Here is a 17,238-nt window from a genome sequence, read left to right on the forward strand (position 1 = left end):
ATATCTAGTGCTAGAGTTTAGATCACCAAGTTTTATTAGCTCTATAATATATATACACACATTCTTCCCTCTACGAGGAATATTTTCATGTTAAGGAATAAAACTTTTGAGAAAAAGTTAAATAATTTAAGCATATTTGTGATTCTTTACTAAATCACCTCAAACCTTCCTGCTTCTCATTTTAGTCATGTATCCTACAATATGTGTAACCTTTAGTAATGTTATATTAAGGATTGAGCAAAACTAAGAGTTCTGTTCAAATTAAAAGGCCAATGTAATACTGTGTGTTTTAAAGCTGTAACAGTTTTCTATTATTTCCCTGTCTAACATGACTCCTAAAAATTTTCTTGTTTTTTCTGCAGTCAGTTCTCCATTTCATAAAATACTTGTTAAACTCATTTTCTTTATGCTTTGTACCATCATAAAGAAATAAACATACACCTTTTATCTAACACTCATGTGGACAGTAGACAAGAAAACTGAGGTAAGCAGTTTAAATGACTGTCCCACAATCACAGATAGACAGCCAGCTTCAGGATTAAAACTAAGAAGCTCATGACTCCCTTCTTATATTCTGAATCCTTAACAGTGCTTTTATATCACGAAGATCTCCCAACTAATTTAAGAAAAACAGTTTAATAATTAAAATAATTATCAACATATTATGAAAATATTTGCAAAGAGAATTATGAAATTTATTAATGCCTCAAAATAAAATTAGTGTTTATCTGAATAGTCCCTGAAAAAATTAATCTGAATTACTACATAGGTGATTTTTTAAATTTTGCTTGAAGTACAAAGATAGTGGCAGCTTTATATAATTTATCATTTCAGTGTTTTTTAAAAATAATTAATTTCTTTAATCAAAATCTTAATGAGTATGAGAGATGGTTGGATTTAAGATACCAAACAAAAATACTTTTTCATTTGAAAAAAAAATTCCAAACTTAAAACAGTAGTGTCTACTCTAATTATAAACTTCAACTTCAGGATATATTTATAACAAACATGTACATATGAAAAGACAATTTAAAAAAAGTAGAGAAAACACCAAATACTCTTGCATTTACAGGAGAAAAAGACATACAGTAAAACATTAAAAGCTTACTGTGGAGAGTGGGTTTAATCAGGAAGTAGCCATTATCCTTTCGATTCAGAGCAGTGACAGCACTCCAAAACAACCAGCCGTGATATTTTTCAGTTAAAAGCAATGAAAGAATACCTACTATTGTGTCCTAGCTTTACTGACCCCAAAGGTCACCATATGTCTTTTATCCAAAGCTACCATGAAAACATAATCCAAGTAAGCATTTACAACGCTCTATTTGTTGAAACACCTAAAATCTACCTAACACAACCTCTCTCTCTGTTACTCACAAAACATGGCTGTCTTATTCAGAGATTAGCAATTATTGTAATGAGATACTGTCGGAGAGGGTCAAATAGTACTTCCTGCAGTTTACACATCTTGATTTCCTGGTAAACATACTGAAAGGCAGGTGGAGCACTCAGATCACCAGTGAACGTGAATGCTCACATGACAAAACTAAGCCAGGTAAGGTTCATATCTCAAGTAATCGTTAACATCAAAACAAACAATAAGAGAATAGTTCTCTTTCTGCCTTTTTCTAAGGAGGAGTTATTCCTGACATGCATAAACTCACAGCTGATAATAAGAAATGCTTGAAAACTGATACTGTTTAAGCAGGTTTTAGGAATTACTTCTGGCAAATAATTTGTAAAAGCCAGGCAATGCTAACAAGGTTTAAAAAAAAAAAAGAATAACTGTTCAAAAACCTGCTAAATATAAGGAAAAGTTTTTAAATAAAAAGTTTGTATATTTCAACTGCTAGGAGAGTAGATAAAAGAAGTTTCTGAGTTATAGTTATAAAACTACAATTAAAATTTTTAGTTATAGCATGAGTCTATTTTCATTAGGACAAGCTCCTGCATAACTTAAAGCTATTTCCTACAACATTTTAAACCCCTATTTCAAAAATAAAACAAAACTTAAAATATTCACCTGTGGGCATTTTAAAAAACATGACATTGTTAGCTTAAAAACTACGTTTCTTTGTCCTTAGTGCCGCCCTCCCGCAAATTGCTGTTTTTTCCCCCCCCGACTCTTTTGTTTCTAATGTAGTTGCATGAGATGAGTTGATTTAAATTACCTGAGTACAAAATGAGAAAAGTCACTCTGCCAAAATGACAAACTCACTTTGAAAATGTTTTGTGATTTTAAAAATTTGCAAATCTTATATTTATCTTAAAAACCCTGTACTTAATAAGACCATGCATCTAAGTCCTAAAAAAAAAGCCATATAAAAACGGCATGCTTTAATTCTGATGCAAAGAGCTCTTATGGACACTTTCACAACAATATAATCTTGTCAAGGCATTAAAACTATGTTACTTAAACTAGGTTTATATTTATTCTGCAAAATCAAGTTCTAATGCACTGAAACAGAAAACAAAACAAAATGACAATAAAATCAATAAAAAGAACACCGAAACAGATAAAGACTGTGTCAAGGGGACAAAACACTTAATATGTGCCATTTGAAAGGAGTATGTATTTAGTATTGAACCACATTAACACAAATCGTTAACATCACTAATCACCCTCACTACAATGACACATGAAATGGATGCCAGATTTTCTGAAAATTATGATTAAGGTGTTAACAGTTCCAGCTGAATTTCTTGGTCAAACTAAATATTTAAAAAATCTGGAGTGTGAAACACAGTCATTATTTACTTTATAGAAAACTTAGATATAATTCCTATTAAATGGGAATTTATATATACTTCCTTAACATCTATATCTAAACTTAGAAACTTAGAATAGTAGTGTATAATTCCTATTAAATTCATATCTCCAAAACAGAACAAAATTTAAATTGCAAGATTATTATTTCTAAGTATCCATGACTATCTTTGTTTCCCATAATGGATCAAACTGAGAGGATGATGAAATAAGCACAAGCAGCAGAAAAATTAAATTTAATATTTTGTTTCATTTAAGGTGGCTTTTATCAACAGTCAGCAAGTTCCGGTTATTAAGAGTACAATTCAGTCAAAAGGGCACAACAAAAACCAGGGTAATATATACAGCATCCTGTGAGTGAGACAAAGACTTCTCCCTGAGCCGACAAGTGAGAAAAAGATCCTTTACCCTTTTTTTAGAGTATACTCAGTCAGGCACACTCTACCCAATTAACTGTACCTGGAAGCTTCAGAAAGGATTCCCCACTTCCCTGGCAAGTCCAACTAACTACAGAAGAGATTAATCCACCATGACTTAAAAAACATACACACAAAGTAGTGGGGAGCCGGAGGAGGGAGCTAGAGGAGAAAGAAATGCTCCTACGACTTTTATACAGGGTTCCTAGGAGTCAGAATGGACTTCATGGCACACAACAACTTTCATTTGCTTGCCTTCTGTGAGCAATGAATAATCTTTACATAATTATTTATATCCCATCTTATTCCAAAATAATTTAAGGTGGCTTACAGAAATGCAAGTAGTAGAACAGAACGCTTTCAAAAGAGAAATTAAATGAATAAAGGGAAAATAAGAGGAAGTGAGACAGCTGAAGCACAAGGTAAAGCTGGGACACAGAAATGCCTATTAGCTCCTGCCAAGTTCTAAGATGTGGGTGGCTCAGCTCTGAGCTTCCTATCAATCAAAGTGAAGTGGGAAACAAGTTCAACTTAAAAAACTCCCATTCTCCATTAGATGTATTTTAACAATAAGCTCCAAGGCTTCTAGTACTTAAAATTGAGAGAAATTTCTCCTACATTTTCCAATAATGCAATACAATAGTTAAGTTTTCTCAACAACATCTTTACAGAAATTAAAATAATGAATTTCATATTAAAAAAACAACTTTTTAACATTTTCTCAGGGCAAGCCAGGGCCATAAACATAAAGGTTATGCAGAAAATAAGTTATCTCTAGGAAACCTTCCACAATATATCAAATTTGGGTCTTTAAACATATACCAATAATCCCCAGATCTTTTGTTAAACTCACAATCCTTAAACCATACTCCCTGCTTTATTTAATTCAGGTTGTGAGTACATAAAATGGGTATGCAAGGGATAAATGTGGTTCCAGATGAGGTAAAGAAGAAGACCCTGAGAGGTAGCCCCAGGTATTTAAAGGGACGTCCCTTCTTAAATTAAAAGAGTTCCTCTCTTCTTCCTGGGCGGCCTTATATGATCCTGCTCTATTCAGTAGGAGCACAATCTATGGTTTGTTTGTTTGTTTTTAATTCTTCCTCAGTTTTACTTCTAATAATGGTATGGAAATCTGATTTAGAGCTCCTAGATTTGTCCAGTCTGCACCAAGTAAGCTTCATGTTTGCATACTTTTAGAGCATTTACTTTTATGTTATTGGTAAGAGAAACAGGGAAAAAAAGTAAAAACCAATGTACAGGTAGTCCTCAACCTAAGACGTATTCAAGTTATGACGAACTGCACTTAACATGTGCTTTTTTGGGCATCATAATACGTACTGCATACAATGTTGTAGCATGTAATTGGCTGTGTGATCATTCTCAGATGTTCACTCGCGCATGTTCAAAGACAAATGAAAATCGGATTTATAACAATACTAATTATAAAAGGCAATAATAATGAAAGCTTTAAGAGGCATTCAATTTACGTTAGAATTGACTTACAACGGAGTCATGGGAACACAAAACCAAAACAAACAAATCCATTGCTGTTCAACTCACAGTAACCCTAAAGGACAGCGTAGAACTGCCCCATAGAATTTCATGGGGTGGCTGGTGGATTCAAACTGCTGACCTTTTGGTTAGCATTCAAGCTCTTAATCACGTGCCACCAGGACTCCATTGGAATACAACCCTGTCTTAAGTCACGGATTACGTATATCGGAAATTTCCTATCTTCTATTTTGCTATACACGAAAAAACAAGGTCTACAGTAGTAGCATGTCAATGTACTGTATCTGGACTGAACACTACTAAAATTTAACAATGCTACCAACCTGATTTTCTTATGAGGTTAATCCAAAGGTTAATAGGTAATGGCAAATTATATCTTCCATTATAGTTGAGTTGATCCCCATTTGTCTCCCAAATATGTCAGGCTTATGTCCTCCCACCTCCCAGATTATGCTTATGTTGTTTACCATTGCTCCCCCCTCATTATGAATTCAGGTCTCATAACTTCCAGGATGCCCATTTCCCTGAATATCTGAGTCCATATAACCTTCTTTCGCTACATGATTTAGCTCTAAATTACTTCCTAATTATTTGGAGGGGGATCCGTCTTACCAGATCTTGAAGTTAATTTTTATGTTATCACCATGAATGATCAAATGCTTGACATGTAGCCAACACTGTAAGTACAAATTAACTTAATATAATAAATTAATAAACTGCTGCACATATTTATAAACAGCTGATCAAGATATTTATTAGGATTCTATCAAGTGAACTAGAAAGCCAATTTTTACCAAACAGATAATTTCTACATGGTATACAATCAATAGTGGAGTCACTGGATAGCACAAATTGTTAAACACTCAACTACTGGCTGAAAGGTTGGTGGTTTGAACCCACCCAGAGGCACCTTGAAAGATAGGTCTGGTGATTGGCCCCTGAAAGGTCACAGCCTTGAAAACTCTATGGCGCAGTTCTACTCTGCACACATACAGTCGCCATAAGTTAGAAATGATTTGACTGCACTTAACAACAGCAACAACATATAATCAACCTATCTTTGGGCTTTTCGTCTTTCGAGCTTGTCAAAAGAATATCTCAGTCATGTGAAGAACTTTGAGAGCACTACCAAAACCTGAATATATTTGATAAATTACTTTCAGACCTCGAAATTACTAAAATTACATTACGACTGTGTTCAATATGCTTTGATCCATATTTGAACCTATATCCATGACTGAGAGAATCATGCAGCCTATTACCTTATTAGGAGCCCTGATGGAGCAATGGTTAAGTGCTGTGTTGCTAACTGAAAGGTGGGTGGTTCAAACCTACCAGTCACTCTGCCGAAGAAAGATACAGCAGTCTGCTCCTGTAAAGATTACAGCCTTGGTGAAGGGTAAGACAGTACACAATACTAGGGAAGCCAGCACAATTTGTACAAGGCAAGGTCATGGAAGCTCCATAGACACATCCAAATTACCTGAGGGATCAAACTGCTGGGCTGAGGGCTGTGGGGACCATGGTCCCAGGGAACATTTAGCTCAACTGGCATAACATAGTTTAAAAGAAATGTTCTATATTCTACTCTGGCGAGCAGCATCTGGGGTCTCAAAAGCCTGTGAGCGGCCATCTAAGATACTCCACCGGTCTCACCCCTTCGGGAGCAAGGAATAATGAAGAAAACTAAACATACAAGGGGAAGATTAGTCCAAAGGACTAATGGACCACTTCTACCACGGCCTCCACCAGACTGAGTACCCACTACCGCCACTAACTGCTCTAACACAGATCACAATAAAGGTTCCTGGACAGAGCTGGAGAAAAATGTAGAACAAAATTCTAACTTACAAATTAAGACCAGACTTACTGGCCTGACAGAGACTTAAGAAACCGCAAAAGTATGGCCTCTGGACAACCTTTTAGTTCAATAATGAAGTCGCTTCCGAGGTCCACCCTTCAGCCAAAGATTAGATAGGCCCATAAAACAAAATGAGAGTAAAGGGGCACACCAGCCCAGGGGCAAGGACTAGAAGGCAGGAGGGGCCAGGAAAGCTGGTAAAAGGGAACCCAAAGTGGAGAACGGAGAGCGTTGATATGTCATGGGGTTGTTAAGCAGTATCATAAAATAATATGTATATTAACTGTTTAATGAGAAAACAGTTTGTTCTGTAAACCCTCATCTGAAGTACAATTGAAACAAAAAAATGTTATAGCCTTGGAAACCCTACAGGGCGGTTCTACTCTGCTCTATAGGATCGCTATGAGTTAGAATCAACTCGAGGACATCGGGTATTGCCTTATTACCACTAAGTGAACTCGTTCCACAGTGTAGCCTCTGAAATTTTTTATTTCTGAATTTCTTATTTTATGAAAACTCAAATCTTAGTATGGAAATCTCAACATACAATTTTAATTGTATTTTTTCTAGATGCTACCGCAAAGTTAGCAGTATTTAGATATGGGATAATATGTACACCTTGTTTAACATATTTTTTAAAATAAGAAAATGACTCCTAACATTTCAGAATGTTACTAAACATATGCCTAAGTAGCTCATATTAATTACTATCCTTAATCTATCAAGATTACATTCTATTGATTTAAAAAGTACAGGATAATAAAAATGGTTACATTATCAACTGCCTTATAATTTTTTACTTCTGAGAACAAAAGTAGAACACATATTCTTAATATAAATTGAAAAAGCATTTGAACAAATTTAACAAAAGAAAAAAGTATAATTCAATTTCTTTCTTTTCCTTAAAAAAAAAGCAACGAGTATACCAAAGAAACCAGCAAATGTATACATTTACATTTTTGCAGCGTAATAGATACACACAGAGCCTGTGAGAATACAATATTCATTTTGCTGCAGAAGAACATACATTGCATAATAATGAGATTTGCTAATGAAAACAACCATCAACCTGGAATACATATGTATTAAACCAAGACCTCAGTGTCATTTTCTTTTTGTATCGTTTGTTCTTTCATTTTTTCCTCAACCTTTTCAATACTTTTGTCCTTTAGATTTTAGAACTTCGGTAAAGCAAAGTCAAGACTATAATATTATAGTGTACTGCTTTTTATTCATCACATTTATTTTTAATGTAAATTGCACTTGTTCTGCTTCTATCGGCACTATTAGTGTACCTTTGGGGGGGGAGGGGGGGAAATCAATGGATGCTACCAGAAGAAACAAAAGAGGTTAATTTCTATAGAAAATTGTTGGATCAGGTCTCAAAAAAAATGTTTATCAATATCAGACAAAAATTCCACATAAAACTTTCATAGCAAGGTTAGTGCTGACTTATTCAATAAGAAATAAGAAAATAATAATAAATATATTTAAAATCACTTTTACAATAACTCCTCCAGCAATTCTGACTGCTGACAATTATTAGATGAGATAAGGTAGGGCTTATATGATAACTACCAAAATGAAAATAACTAATATTTTTAGATAAAATACTAATTTTCCCCTAAAACGTTTTCAATGTCCTGCTCTACAAATGTTAATGCCGAATTACCATTCATCAAAAAATAAGTAATTCTGAGAATTTTCTTGAATATTTATGATTTAGTTATAATTTTTATAAAAGTACAAAAACTTTTTTAAAGCATTTAGTATCACTTCTCTTAAAGGACAGCATCAATGTTCCCCACAATCCATTTATGCCCTTTTGAGTACACACTATTGAATGGCTATCTGTCCTATTGTTTGTGTAGTTACAAAAATTAGATTTTCAATTCACTTGTACTACAGACAATTTAATAGGCTAACCTGCTGTGGTATACAAATTGTTACTAATACATAATAATAATAATGGTTAAAAAAAAAAAAAAGGAGTACTTATTACCCCTAAAACAGCCAAACAGAAGATTAAGTTTCCCATTTTTACTTTCATAATATCTTAATGTCTAACTTCAAACAATATTCTGCAAAGTAACAAAAGGCAATAAAAATTACAGTTCTCTTAGAAAAGTAAACCAAATAGTAGATAAAACCACTAAACCCGTTGCTGCTGAGTCAATTCTGATTCATAGAAACCCTATAGGACAGAGTACAACTGCCCCATAGGGTTTCCAAGGAACAACTGGTGGATTCAAACTGCTGACCTTTGGGTTAGCAGCTGAACATTTAACCACTGTATCAACAGGGCTCCAAATAGTAGATATTCCTTATTAAACTTAAACTCATCCGAAAATTGCCACTAACATTCTAATATTTCTTAAGGCTATTTTAAAAATCTTGAAGAATGGTTTTAAGCAAAGAACCACATAATCACAGAGCAATCATTAATTCATACACAAAGGATTTCCATAAAAACCAAAAATTTCCATTAAAATGAAAAAATATAAACCAGACCGTAAAGGAACAGTTTAAACAAATGTCCAAGGCAATACCAAAAACCTACTTTCACTAGGGCAAAGCATGTAATACTAAAATGTGGTGATAAGCTTAGAAAGGTCATTTAACTCCTTGTTACTCAAAGTGTGGTCCACAGAACAACAACGCTGGTATTTCTTATTAGAAATGCAGACTCTCAGGCCCCAGCCCAGGCCTACTGAACCAGAATCTTCATTTAACAAAATTCCAAGGTTACTTAACTCTCTTAACAATGATTTTGAATTGTTTCAGTGGAAGAGTCACTTCTTCAAATAAAATCATGTGAAGAAACCCAATATAGTAAATAAGAAATGAAGAGCTGCCCTTTGGGTAGGGGAGGCATCCAGTAGCTCCTAAGGCATCTCAACAGAACCAACTCCTCCTAAAGTTTCTCTGAGGATAACTTAAAAAGTTTTTTTTGTTTGTTTGTTTGAAAGCTTTGACTTAAGAAAAGGGAACTACTCAAAAGTTTAAATAGAAATCATACAACTGTTTTACTAATCACATATAAAACTTACTATTCATCAAAGCAAGACCTAAACAATCACTGTATAACAACCCATTTTTAAATTTCATTTAATTTATTCTATCGTGTTTTAAATTAAGAACACGAGATTAATATTACATAATTTTTTTTCCTAAGCAAATAGATCTCTCCCCAAATAGGTCCCACTGGAGAAGCTGAATTTAATTAATAAAATTTTATCTTCATAAAATTATTTTAATAAGTAAGAAGGCCTACCATGGAGCCCTGGTGGCATAGTAGTTAAATAGCTATGGCTGCTAACCAAAAGGTCAGTAGTTTGAATCCACCCGCTGCTCCTTGGAAAACCTATGGGGCAGTTCCACTCTGTCCTCTAGCGTCTCTATCAGTCGGAGTCAACTTGACAGCAACAGGTTTGTTTTTTGGTATTTTTTTAGGCCTACCATATTCACCATGTGTCACAAACCAACTTGATGACAGCTAACAATAACAACAACAACCGGTACTACCACCACAATATACAAGGTATTATGTTAAGTGCTGGCACCCTGATGGCACAGTGGTTAAGAGTTATAGTTGCTAAGGAAAAGGTCAGCAGTTTAAATCCACTACTGCTCCTTGCACACCCTATGGGGCAGTTATATTCTGTACTTCAGGGTCGCTATGAGTCAGCATCAACTTGACAGCAACGGGTATGAGGATATGTTAAATGCTACAAGGGTAATACAGATAAACGGGCAAAATACTCATCTTGAAAGGTCAATAAGACAAATGCATAGAACATACTATATGTCGTAAGAGTGGTATAAATAAAGTACTATGGAGTAAACTTAGCTAAGGAGATCAAAAAAGGCTTCACGGCAAGGTGACATTTGAAGTGGACCTTGAAAAATGTGTAGGATTTTGAAAGGCAAAAATGGCTGAGTGGGGGAACTAGGAAAAAAGGTACCCAACTGCAGGGAGAGCATAATCTAAAAATTTGAAACTGAGAAGAAATAATGAGAATCATGAGTTGTTCATTTTTTACCAGTTGTTGTTCTTGTATGCCATCGAATAGATTTTAACTCAAGCAACCCTACCGGACAGAGTATAACTGCCCCACAGTGTTTCCTAGGATATAATCTTTATGGGAGCAGATTACTGGGTCTCTTCTCTCATACAGCAGCTGGTGGATTTGAACAGCAACCTTTCCGTTAGCAGCTTAGTGCATTAACTACTGCGTCACCAGGGCGCCTACAATATTCAAGTGTTAAAATTGTTGTTGTTGTTGTTACGTGCCTTTGAGTTGGTTCCAACTCAAAGTGACCCTATGTACAACAGAACAAAACACTGCCTGGTCTTGAGTCATCCTCAAAACCGTTGCTATGCTTGAGCCCACTGTAGCAGCCACTGTGTCAATCCATTTTGTTGAGGGTCCTCCTCTCTTTCTCTAACCCTCTACTTTACCAAACATAATGTTCTTCTCCAGGAACTGGTCCCTTCTGAAAACATGTCCAAAGTACATGAGACCAAGTCTTGCCATCCTTGCATCTAAGGAACATTCTATCTGTACTTATAAGGCAGATTTGTTCATTCTTCTGGCTGTCCAGTATCAATAATCTTCGCCAATGCCGTAATTCAAATGCATCAATTCTTCTTTGGTCTTCCTTATACATTGTCCAGCTTTCAAATGCATATGAGGAGACTGAAAATACCACGGTTTGAGACAGGCATACCTTAATCCTCAGAGTGACATCTTTGCTTTTCAACACTTTAAAGAGCAGATCTGCCCAATGCAATACGTCATTTGATTTTCTGACTTCTTCCATGGGTGTTGACTGTGGATCCAAGTAAAATGGAGTATTTGATAACTTCAATAGTTTATCATGATGCTGTTTACTGATCCAGTTGTGAGAATTTTCGTTTTCTTTATATTAAGGTGTAATCTATGCTGAAACCCGTAGTCTTTGGTCTTCATCAGTTTTTCACTTTCAGAAACAAGACTGTGTCATCTCCATATCACAGGCTGTTAATGAGTCTTCCTCCAATCTTGATGCTATGTTCTTCATATTATCCAGCTCTTGGATTATTTGCTCAGCATACAGATTGAATGACTACAGTGAAAGAGACAACCCTGATGCACACCTTTTCTGATTTTAAACTACAAAGTATCCCTTTGTGAGGTTTGAATGACTGTCACATGGTTGATATACAGGTTCCTCATGAGCATAATTAATTGTTCTGGAATTCCCATTCTTCACAATGCTATCCATAATTTGTTATGATCCACACAGTCTAATGCCTTTGCATAGTCAATAAAACATAGGTAAACATCTTTCTGGTAGTCTCTACTTTTAGCCTAGATCCATCTGACATCAGCAATGATATTCTTGTCCCACGTCCTCTTCTGAATCCAGCTTGAATTTCTGGCAGTTCCCTGTCAATGTACTGCTGCAACCGTTCTTGAATGATCTTCAGCAACATTTTACTTGTGTGTGATATTAATGATATTGTTTGATAATTTCTCCATTTTGTTGGATCACTTTTCTTTGTAGTGGGCACAAATATGAATCTCTTACAGTCTGTTGGCCAGGTAGCTGCCTTATAAATGTCTTGGCATAGAGGAGTGAAGACAGCCAGTATAACATTTGTTTGTTGAAACATCTCAATTGGTATTCTGTCAATTCTGGGCGCCGTGTTTTTCCCCAATGCCTCAGTGCACTTTGAACTTCTTCCTTCCATACTGTTAGTTCTGGATCACATGCTATCACCCGAAATGGCTGAACACTGATCAATTCTTTTTGGTACAGTCACACTGTGTATTCTTTCCACCTTCTTTCGATGCTTCCTATGTTGTTCAATCTTTGCACATAGAATCCTTCAGTATTGAAACTTGAGGATTGAATTGTTACTTCAGTTCTTTCAACTTGAGAAATTCCAAGTGTGTCTTTCCCTTCTGGTTTTCTAATGCCAGGTCTTTGCACATTTCATTATAATACTTTATCTTCTCAAGCCGTCCTTTGAAATCTGCTCCGCTTCTTATTTCATCATTTCTTCCATTGGCTTTAGCTACTCTATATTCCAGGGCAAGATTCAGAGTTAATGTAAGTACCTGTATAGTATAACACACCCAAAAACCAAAAAACCCACTACCATCGAGTTGATTACAAGCTCATTAAATATCTGTTGTCTAAATGAATCAATCAATCAATCGTCTGTCTGGTATACAGGATATGCATATAAAATACTGGTAGATATGGCTGAAAAGGTACTTTAGGACTTTATCGGAGATCATCTGAAATACCACGTTAAGGTATTCAAATTTAATGCTATAAACATTGGTGTCTTAGTTATCTAGTGCTGCTGTAACAGAAATACTACAAGTGGATGGCTTCAACAAACTGAAGTTTATTCTCTCACAGTCTAGTAGGCTAAAAGTAGGCTAGAAGTACAAATTCAGGCTTTCTCCACTGGCTTCAGAAGAAGGTTCTTGTCATCAATCTTTTCCTGGACAAGGAGTTTCTCCACACAGAAACCCCTGGTCCAAAGAACACGCTCTGCTTCTGGCACTGCTTTCCTGGTGTTATGACATCCCCCGCTCTCTGCTTGCTTCCCTTTCCTTTTATCTCTTGTAAGATAAAATGTGGTGCAGACCACACCCCAGGGAAACTCCCTTTAGATTGTATTATGGATGTGACCTTAACAAGGGTGTTACAATGCCACCCTAATCTTCTTTAACATAAAATTACAATCACAAAATGGAGGACAACCACATAATACTTGGAATCATGGCCTAACCATGCTGACATATATTTTTGGGGGATGCAATTCAATCCATGACATTCCACCCTTCGGCCCCCCAAAATTCATGTCCTTGCTACATGTAAGACACATTCATCCCATCATGTCATAGCAAAAGTCGGAGGTGGAGCCAATATAGCGGAATAGACAGATGCTTCCAGTGAGCCCTCTTACAACAAAGATCAAAAAAAACAGGTGAAATGACTATATTTGTGACAAGCTAGGAGCCCTGAACATCAAAGGCAAGCTTAGAAAACGAACTGAGGAGCAGGGAAAGGAAGAGACGGTTCAGAAGCGTAGAGAAGTTACCAGACCTGAATCGTGGGGAGAACTCAGGCACCATTCCCCAGAGCAGCGGTGGCGGGCTGGTACTAGCGTTCAGCCACAGTTTCCTTAGGGAGAAACAGCCAGCCATGCAGCCTACTCACACCTCCAGAACCAGAGAAGAATGACACTCGCAGCAAAAGCTAAGTACTTGCGTATATTTTACCACGCCCCCCTGCTCCCAAGCAGGCTTCAGTGGCTAATTTCCCTAAGTCTGAGATAGGTCCTCTTGAGAGCCTAGACCCATCCTCATGGCCTTTGAGAAGGGATAAATCTACAATTGGGGGAAAAGATAATTTGCCAGTTCCACTAACTGGGGGAGCTCAGGACAGAAGCGGCTCCTTTCCAGGCATAAACGGTCCATGGATTTTGAGTACCTTTCCCCTCTGCACAGACCCGTGAGGGCCGATTTCAGGAGAATAGGCCCTTGTTCGCAGACTACAACTGTTTCAGCCGTGTGGCGGAGAGATGGGTGTTTGATGTTTGACATTGCCTTGCCTATTAAACAGGGTCCTCACCTACCCACATCAGGGGCCTAAGGACTGGTGGCTCCACTCAGGTCACCCACCACCCATGACAGGGGTCCAAGGATAACTGGTACCTCCCAGTCCTTACAACCAAAAACACTGGGTGCCCATACTCCATCTGCAGAATCTATCCACCTGTACGCTCTAGGGATGAGGGACATGCTTTCCTCAGAAACACGTCGGGGATGATTCTCAGCTCCCTGCCTTGTTCAGAGTGTGACCCCCTGCTCCAACCAGATACCGGTACCTACACCAATCACCTCTGCACCTCTAAGACTGTAGGACAGAGCCTTTACCACATACTTAATGATCAGCTACCTGGACACCGGAGCTGAATTCATACAAGAAAAGCATACGGACTTCTAGACTGATACACCTGATAACAGCTCTAGCCATCTGGGCACAGGATGTCAGAGCTCCAAACGCAAAAATAATCAAGACAGCTCACTCAAGCAACCCATTTGGGCATATCAAAACAAAACAAAGCCAGGAGCTACAACACAGTAAGCAAACATAAAATTAACTACAAAAATAACTTATAGATGGCTCGGAGACAACAGTCAATATCAAGTCACATAAAGAAAAGACCATGATCACCTCAACAAGCTCTCAAAACAGAGAATCAAGGGATCTTCTAGACAAAAGTGCCTTCCTGGAATTACCAGAGGCAGATTACAAAGGATTAATATACACAGCCTTTTAAGACATCAGGAAGGAAATGAGGCAATATGGAGAACAAGCCAAGGAACACGCAGATAAAGCAACTGAATAAATTAAAAAGAGTATTCAGGAACATAATGAAAAATTTAATATGCTGGAAAAAATCCATAGACAGACAGCAATCAGAAATTCAGAAGATTAACAAAATTAGAGAAGTAGACAACTCAACAGAAAGTAAGAGGAGAATTCAGCAAGTGGAAGGCAGAATTTCTGAACTTGAAGATAAAGTACTTGGCACTAATATATTTGAAGAAAAATCAGATAAAAGAATTTTAAAAAATGAAGAAACCTTAAGAATCATGTGGGACTCCATCAAGAGAAATAATCTACGAGTAGTTGGAGTATCAGAACAGGGAGGGATAACAGAAAATAAAGAGAGAATTGTTGAAGATTTGTTGGCAGAAAACTTCCCTGATATCGTGAAAGCTGACAAGATATCTATCCAAGATGCTCACAGAACTCCACATTAGGTAGATTTTAAAAGAAAGTCACCAAGACATATTATAATCAAACTTGCCAAAACCAAAGATAAAGAGAGAATTTTAACAGCAGCTAGGGATAAATGAAAAGTCACCTACAAAGGACAGTCGATAAGAATAAACTTGGACTACTTGGCAAAAACCATGAAGGCAAGAAGGCAATGGGATGACTTATACAAAAAATTGAAGGAAAAAAACTGCCAGCCAAGAACCTTATATCCAGCAAAACTGTGTCTCAAATATGAAGGTGAAATTAGGACATTTCCAGATAAACAGAAGTTTAGGGAATTCGTAAAAACCAAACCAAAACTACAAGAAATACTAAAGGGAGTTCTTTGGTTAGAAAATCAATAATATCAGGTATCAACCCAAGACTAGAACACTGGGCACAGCAATCAGAAGTCAACCCAGACAGGGAAATCAAAAAGATAAATCAAGATAAAAAAACACTCAAAATAGGGAAACAGTGATATTATGTAAATGAAGACAACATTATAACAATGAAGAGGGACTAAGAAATGTAGTCATAGATCTTCCATATGGAGAGGAAGACAAGGCAATACAAAGAACCAAAAGATAGGTTTAAATTTAAAAAAATAGGGTAAAGAATAAGGTAACCACAAAGGAGAGAAACTATCCTACACATCAAAATAAAATACAAGAAAAAACTAGAGACTCAGCAGAAACAAAAACAACAATGAATATGACGAAAGGACCATATATAATCTACTCAGCACATAAAATTAAGAGGGAAAAAAAAACTGTCAACAACACACAAAAAAAACATCAAAATGATAGCACTGAATTCATACCTATCCATAATTACGCTGAATGTAAATGGACTAAATGCACCAATATAGAGACAGAGAGTATCAGAATGGATTAAAAAACAAGATCCGTCTATATGCTGCCTACAAGAGACACACCTTAAACTTAGAGAAACAAAGTAAAACACAAAGAATGGAAAAAAAATGTATCAAGCAAACAACAATCAAAAAAGAGCAGGAGTAGCAATATTAATTTCTGACAAAATAGACTTTAAAGTTAAATCCATCATAAAGGATAAGGAAGGACACTATATAATGATTAAAGGGACAATATACCAAGAAGGTACAACCATATTAAATATTTATGTACCCAATGACAGGGCTGCAAGATACATAAACTCTACCAGCATTGAAAAGTGAGATAGACAGCTCCACAATAATAGGAGACTTCAACATATCATAGCAAAATTCTTAAATCAACTCCAAGTCCCAAATTCAAAAATTCCTCTTCATCTGTGAAATCTAGAATACAGGTTATCCGTTTCCAAAGTACAATGACAGAATAGGTACAAACTAGACATTTCCATTACAAATGGGAGAAACTGGTGGGAAAGAAGGCATAACAGACACCAAGAAAGTCGGCAGAACACATTACATTAGCCCTCAAGGCTTTGCAAATAATCCTCTGTTCTCTGAGTTCATTTACACAACAGCTTTGCCCTCCAGACTCTAGATTTTGGCCACACTCTCCGGATTCTGAGTTGAGGCCCCTCAGCTCTGGGCTCCAGCTCTGCCCTCCAGCTCTGCCCTTCAGGCCCACTAAGACGGCAACTCTGCTCCCTCAGCTTTAGACTCACCATTCTCCTAGTCCATCTGAGGGGCAACTCCACCCTTTGAAACACCAGAGACCATGGCTCCACCCTTTGAAACTCCAGAGGTCAAGGCCCTGCCTTTCAAGACTGCAGCAGCTTGTCTGTGTTCTTTTTCTCTTCGGCTTCTGTTTCCTGGTTCCTTGGGCTCTCCACCCCTCAGGCCTCATGCCTGCATCTGTCCTGCTGGGGGAAGTGTT

The 17,238-nt window shown here is 36.8% G+C and overlaps 1 protein-coding gene across 5 annotated transcripts in view; it reads right to left on the bottom strand.

Moving 5' to 3' along the window:
- Positions 1-17,238, bottom strand: part of BAZ2B (bromodomain adjacent to zinc finger domain 2B) — a 468,630-nt gene that overhangs the window by 212,207 nt on the left and 239,185 nt on the right. Inside the window, exon 1 of one of the 5 annotated variants that reach the window (XM_049888764.1) lies at positions 1,109-1,763. The exons of the other annotated variants lie outside the window; for them this stretch is intronic. The gene's annotated coding sequence lies outside the window, so the exon portion shown is untranslated. Of the gene's footprint in view, positions 1-1,108; positions 1,764-17,238 lie in introns of those variants that run through there. 5 annotated transcript variants of the gene reach the window in all.

The sequence above is a fragment of the Elephas maximus genome, chromosome 6 (assembly GCF_024166365.1).
Source record: "Elephas maximus indicus isolate mEleMax1 chromosome 6, mEleMax1 primary haplotype, whole genome shotgun sequence".
In the NCBI taxonomy this organism is placed as follows: Eukaryota; Metazoa; Chordata; class Mammalia; order Proboscidea; family Elephantidae; genus Elephas; species Elephas maximus.